This window comes from Prosopis cineraria, unplaced genomic scaffold (assembly GCF_029017545.1).
Source record: "Prosopis cineraria cultivar Desert tree isolate PC_DT_omini unplaced genomic scaffold, ASM2901754v1 PC5, whole genome shotgun sequence".
Lineage (NCBI taxonomy): Eukaryota > Viridiplantae > Streptophyta > Magnoliopsida > Fabales > Fabaceae > Prosopis > Prosopis cineraria.
The window spans coordinates 28803493-28809395 of NW_026555336.1; the positions used below are offsets into that span (position 1 = coordinate 28803493).

The window sequence follows — 5903 nt, forward strand, 5'->3', positions numbered from 1 at the left end:
AGGTTTATCGTTGGATGAACTGCATTGCTGATATTGACCCCAAAAAAGAAACGATGGGTACCACTAGTCCGTGAACAGCCAACCATCGTACTGTAAAAATAGGATTCTAGGAATATTAATGATACATATAAAGATATCTATATATAACCTTTCTATGAAAAATTTAAAAAAATAATGTGATTTGCGGGATAATCAAACATTTCTTTTTTGTAATATCTGCCAAATATTTTTTTGTAATTCTAATCTTTTATCATCATAAGTTGTTTTCTTAGAACAAATATTTTTTTATTGACCTCCTATTTCTTTGTTTTAATCCTAATCCACAGGAGGTAAAATTAAGACTTTAGACTGCTATTCCATTATTTCAGTATCATTCTCAATCTAACAAGAATGGAATCACGCTCTGTAGGATTTAAACCTACGACATCGGGTTTTGGAGACCCGCATTCTACCGAACTGAACTAAGAGCGCTTTATTTTCATAAAATCAATTTATGTGACCCCAATTCATCTTGCATGCATATACTATCATAATTTGTATATATAGAACAAACCCATATATATATATATATATTGATAGAATATCCATCTATTTCTATTGAATATGTATGGTCTACTTTTAATCGGTCTCAATTGATCCCTTGTTACTGCTCATAAGATAAGTAATAGTTTATATGTTACTGCTCATAAGATAAGCACATAGTTATTTCCTTTGGGGATGCCCTCAGCGTCGAGGAACATGTACTAGGGTGTATTTGGGATTTCCCCGTTCTCTCCCCCGATCGAGATATCCTTTCTTTCACCCCCAAAAAGATTGATTGATTGAATTAGCAAAAATTTAGAGTGTGAAGTATGTAATTAGATCTTTTTTGGGAGGGACATCCAGATTAATATTAGAAATTTACACTAATTTATGGTTAGCGTGGTTGGACCAATAAAATGAAGCATCCAGGCTCTGTTTAAAAAAAAGCAATTGGTAATATAATATATCTACGATTACTACTTCTATCATATATTTGTATTTACTGGAAAACATGAAATAAATTGAAGAAAAGAAGTTGTAGCAAAAAGACGTGGTATTGGAGTATTTGTGCTATTTGTGCAAATCCAAATTGGGTAGATCTTTACTCGGAGTAGAACAAAAATCTAAAAGAATTGAATTGAAAAAGCCCAATCAAAAACAAGAAAATTACATTGCGATTTGGATTCGATCTCGATGTATTGTAAATGTAACTAATATATCTCCTTCATAAAGCATTTCTCCATAATGGCCATGAACAGTTGCTCCTGGAGTCGCCAAATAAGGGTTAGCCGATCTTATTACTACAGAATCAATTTGAACAATTAGAACTTGACCCGATTTTAGGTGTGGTCCGTTTTTAGCTATACGTACATTTTCACAAAGAAATTGCCCAAGGTTAATTATTGTACATGTTTTTTTCACAAAAATTATGATGATAATTATGATAGAGAACATGGCAATTAAAATGGAATGGATTCAAAATGATGTTACTGCATAGATCAAGCTTATAAATACTACTAACTTTATTGCACTGTATAAAACTATACTATAGACCCTCTCTTTTTAGTGGATTATCTCGAGTAAAGGATTAATATTTGTTCTAGTTTTTTAGTAATAACAAAAGAATTCTATTCGTAGGAACAAAAGAAGCAAATCTATTCTATATCCGATAAGTAAGAATACGCAATGGTGGAGGAAGGGGTTGACCGTATTTTATATGAGTTTTTATATCTTTATATCAGTGAATGCAGACATATTTGTTTATCACTCAAAGAACCTATTCGTAAGAATTTTCCTTTAGTCACTCGGTCTTCTTTTTCTTTTTGTATTTAGGATTTTTTTATGAATTTATTCAATCTATAAATAAAATATGATAAAGACCAATCATTTATTTAGTGCCAGTACTTAGTATTGCCTTACGTATTATGGGCTCAGTGCACTAAAGTGGTTAGTGTATTGAGTGTTCGACACCTCTCAGTGGGGGAGGAAATATGACATATGAAGTGTGAGGTTGAGTGCCTAGGCCAAGGTAGCCTTCACATAGAGAGTAAGTCGGGCTGACTCTGGGAGGGAGTTAGCTTTGACTGCTCAAGATTCACGTCGAAGGGGCATAGGCAGTTTGGTGAATTAGATCATGCCTTAGATTATATTTTGTGCTTGTGGAGGTACAAGTAGGTATAAGGTTTACCTGCGAGTTAAAGAGTGCCAGGGGGCACTCTGTTGGTCATAAAAGGCCATACCAGCCTAGGTCATGCATTCATGCATTTTAAATGGCTAAATTATATACTAAATTGAATTTATTATTCATTTATTCGATTATGGCTTACTTTGTAATAATCAATGTAAATTTCTCTGTTACTGAGACTGTGGTTGTCTCACCCCTTTCTTTTCAATATTTTTAGGTCCAGATAAAGGAACCAGTGGAGGACGGGGAAAGGAGCAGAGCTAGGGGTTGTTTGTGAATTGTAAAGAACTGTAACCCCTTTCTTTTGAGCAAATCTATTGTAATGTATTTAGGATTATGGTGCTAGTAGGATATGATTATGTATATGTGCGTGAGTATGTGTGGATTGTATAGCTTGTGTATGAATTTTTTATTGTTTGTAGACTTGTGGTTAGGAAACTTGGCTATGGTATGTAGTTTTGATGGATTTATTTAGTAGACCAAGTTTTCACTACAAGCAAATATTTATTTTGATATATATGTGATTTCACAAGCAAATGCAAAGTGGTTGCATTGCAAATGGTGTGTTATGGGCAAACATATACCTTGGATAGAGAGAGTGGGTACGTGGGCCCTACAGAGATCTCTGAGCCGAATGAAAATGTTTAGCGTGTGTATTCATATGTGTATATGATATTTAGAATAGTTTTTGGCCACTCTTGTATGATTTGTGCATTTTGGGGGCTTAGGGTCCATTTTGGGAAATGGCACCCGAGTGGTCAAATTTTGATATAAAGGGTTTTTCTACCACTTAAATGTTCTATCAGGGTGTTTTTAATCCTATTTGACGTGTCCAAAGTGTTCCCACAAGTTTGTGACCATTAGGATGAGATTTGGACAATTTTAAAAATGGTTTTTACCAAAAACCTGCACTTTTGCATCTGGGTATCCAAATCTTAATCCGACCATTGGATTTCTTTAAAATTTGGGTCACAAGTAAAACCTTTTATAATATTCATGTGGGCTTTGAAATCACTTCGATCGTATATCGGACGGAGAAATGGCATACTCCGAAATTTGGTCCGGAGGAGCTGTCATGACAGCAATATATGTTGATGTTGCAACATGTATGAAATTTAATCCATCCGTTGGATCTTTCTAAAATTTGATATGCTAATAGTACTATTTAAAAGTGACATGTGGGGTTTGGAATCATTTCGATCGGGGGTCGGATGATGAAATGGTGCACCCCGAAAGTTAGTCCGGAGGTGCTGTCATGATAGCTTTTTAGCTGTCATGACAGCAAAAATAGCCAATCTTTTAACATGTCTAATTTTTAATCCGACCCTTGGATCTTTTTAAAATTTGGTATACTTATAGAACCTTTAAATGTGACGTGTGAGCTTTAAAATCACTTCGATCAGAGGTTGAATGATGGAACGACGCCTCCTGGAAGTTGGCCCAGGAGGGCTGTCATTACTGTCATGATAGCATCTTTTTATTCTACTTTTGTCTAGCTTGCTTCTGTGTGCTATGAGTAGAACCTATAAATTTTTTTAAAGTTTTAAATGATTTATTTCTTAAGTTTGTTAAAGGATCAACTCCTTAACCATACTTAATTTATTTGAATTATGTGATTTTTGGATAACACTCAAGGTAAGTGTTACATTTGGTATCAGTTTTAGGTTTATAATTCCTCTTTCCTACTTGGCACCTTAAATACATTACTCGTATGCTCTTTCCCTTCTACCATTAACTTGGAATAATATTGTTTTTCTTTCTCTGGCTTGTTCCTTTAGGAAGGGAGAAAGGTCCGTACGCTTGTGGTCGTACACCTTTCAGTTCTAATATGGCTCAAAGGGAAAGAGGTAGATCAATAAATGAGGAATGACCACCACCTCTACCTCCTCCGTCTCCACCTCTACCACCACCACAGGGGACGGATGCAGTCATGGCTAGGTTGCTTGAAATGATTGTGGATATACAGCAAAATCTTAAAGGTCGTGTTGTTCGAGATCAACATGTTGACCCAGGTGCTAGGCAGGGATCTTCTAGTGCTATGAGAGCGCAGGGACCAGTTGCTAATAACCGAGAGGATGACATATCTGGACCTTGGAAGGAATTCTCTCGCTCTAATCCGACCACATATGATGGTAGTATGCTTGATGGGAAAGCTGAGGAGTGGTTGGATCAGATGGAGTAATTATTTACTGTTGTGAGGTGTACATCTGAGCAAAGGGTTATCTTGGCTACGATGTAGCTTGCTGGTGAAGCCAAGCATTGGTGGGATTCTGTTAAGCCCACAGATGGAAGATTTATGTCTTGGGCTGAATTTAAAGAAAGATTTTATGATTTTCACTTTCCACCAGCTTTCAGAGACGAGAAAGAGATAGAGTTTCATGCATTTCAGCAGGGGGACCTAGACGAGGAGACTTTTATAAGAAAATTCAATTAGCTGTCTAAGTTCTTAACATATCTGAAGGCTTCTAATAATAGCAAGTGGAAAGCAAAGAGGTTATTGGAAAAGATGAGGCCAAAATACCGCCAACAGTTGTCTTTGTTGGGCAAGGCGGCATATGATGAGATGTGCAATCGTCTGAGGATTGCCGCTCATCGAGGCCTAGATATAGAGAGTAGCCAGAGTAGGGATACACGAGGTTGATTTTCTTCTGGGTTGCTCCTACTGGTAGTGTATCCAAGAGAATGGGTTTTAGCTCTGGTTCTTCTTCTGGTGGCTCCTTTAGAGCGGGGTCTTCTTCTGCTTATGGTAATTAAAATTTAAATAGGGGTTCAAGATTTCAAGGTAATCAGGGTGGTAATATGAGATCTGGGGCTTCTCGTTTCTCTAGGAATGCTCCAGCACATTCTTCACAGGCCAGTCAAGCCCCAATTCTGAGCACAACGAGGTCACCTTGCGATAGATGTGGTAGGGTTCATTCTGGTTGTTGCTTTGCTTGTTACAAGTGTGAAAAGTTAGGCCATTTGATCCGTGACTGCCCTGATTTGCATGAAAGCTCAAACCGGAGGAACGTGATTCCCAATAAAGTGTATACAGTATCTCAGGAGGAAGTTAGGAAGTCATCAAATCTGATCACTGTTATGGTTTCTATCTGTGGCCTCGATTTAGAAGCTTTGTTTGATTGTGGTGCATCACATTCTTTTATTTCTGCCGAGCGCTTAGATAGAACGGGTATGCCTGTTGACCAGTTACCCCATGATATAGAAGTTTCCTCTAAGGTCAATCCAGTATAGTGTGTAGGACTAAGATGACTTTTAATGGATGATCGACATGGGTGAATGTGATCAAATTACCTATGCAAGGATTGATTTAATTATCAGTATGGATTGGTTGACAGCTTATAGTGCTATCTTAGATTGTGTGGCTAAGACAGTGACTTTGGTAGAAGTACCGGAGGTGATCGAGAAATACCCTAGTCATTCTTGTTTTCTTTCTTCTTTACAAGCTAAAAGGTTGATTGAGCAAGGTTGTGAGGCTTACATGGTAGTGCTCGCTACCCAAGGGTCTGAGACAACTATAGTGGATGAAATTGAGGTTATTAGGGAGTTCCCGAAGGTTTTTTCAGAGGATGTGTTAGGATTACCTCCATAGCGTGAGGTTGAATTCTAGATTGACCTGGTACTGAGGACTCAGCCAATTTCAAAGGCTCCCTACAGAATGGCTCCTTTAGAGTTAGCTGAGTTGCAGAAGCAACTTGAG

At 37.3% G+C, this 5903-nt stretch overlaps 1 non-coding gene across 1 annotated transcript; it reads right to left on the minus strand.

Annotated features, from left to right (window-relative positions):
* Window positions 1-397: 397 nt before the first annotated feature.
* On the minus strand, window positions 398-471 carry TRNAW-CCA (transfer RNA tryptophan (anticodon CCA)). Its single transcript has one exon. It is a non-coding gene; the product is annotated as a tRNA-Trp (tRNA).
* Window positions 472-5903: the final 5432 nt, after the last annotated feature.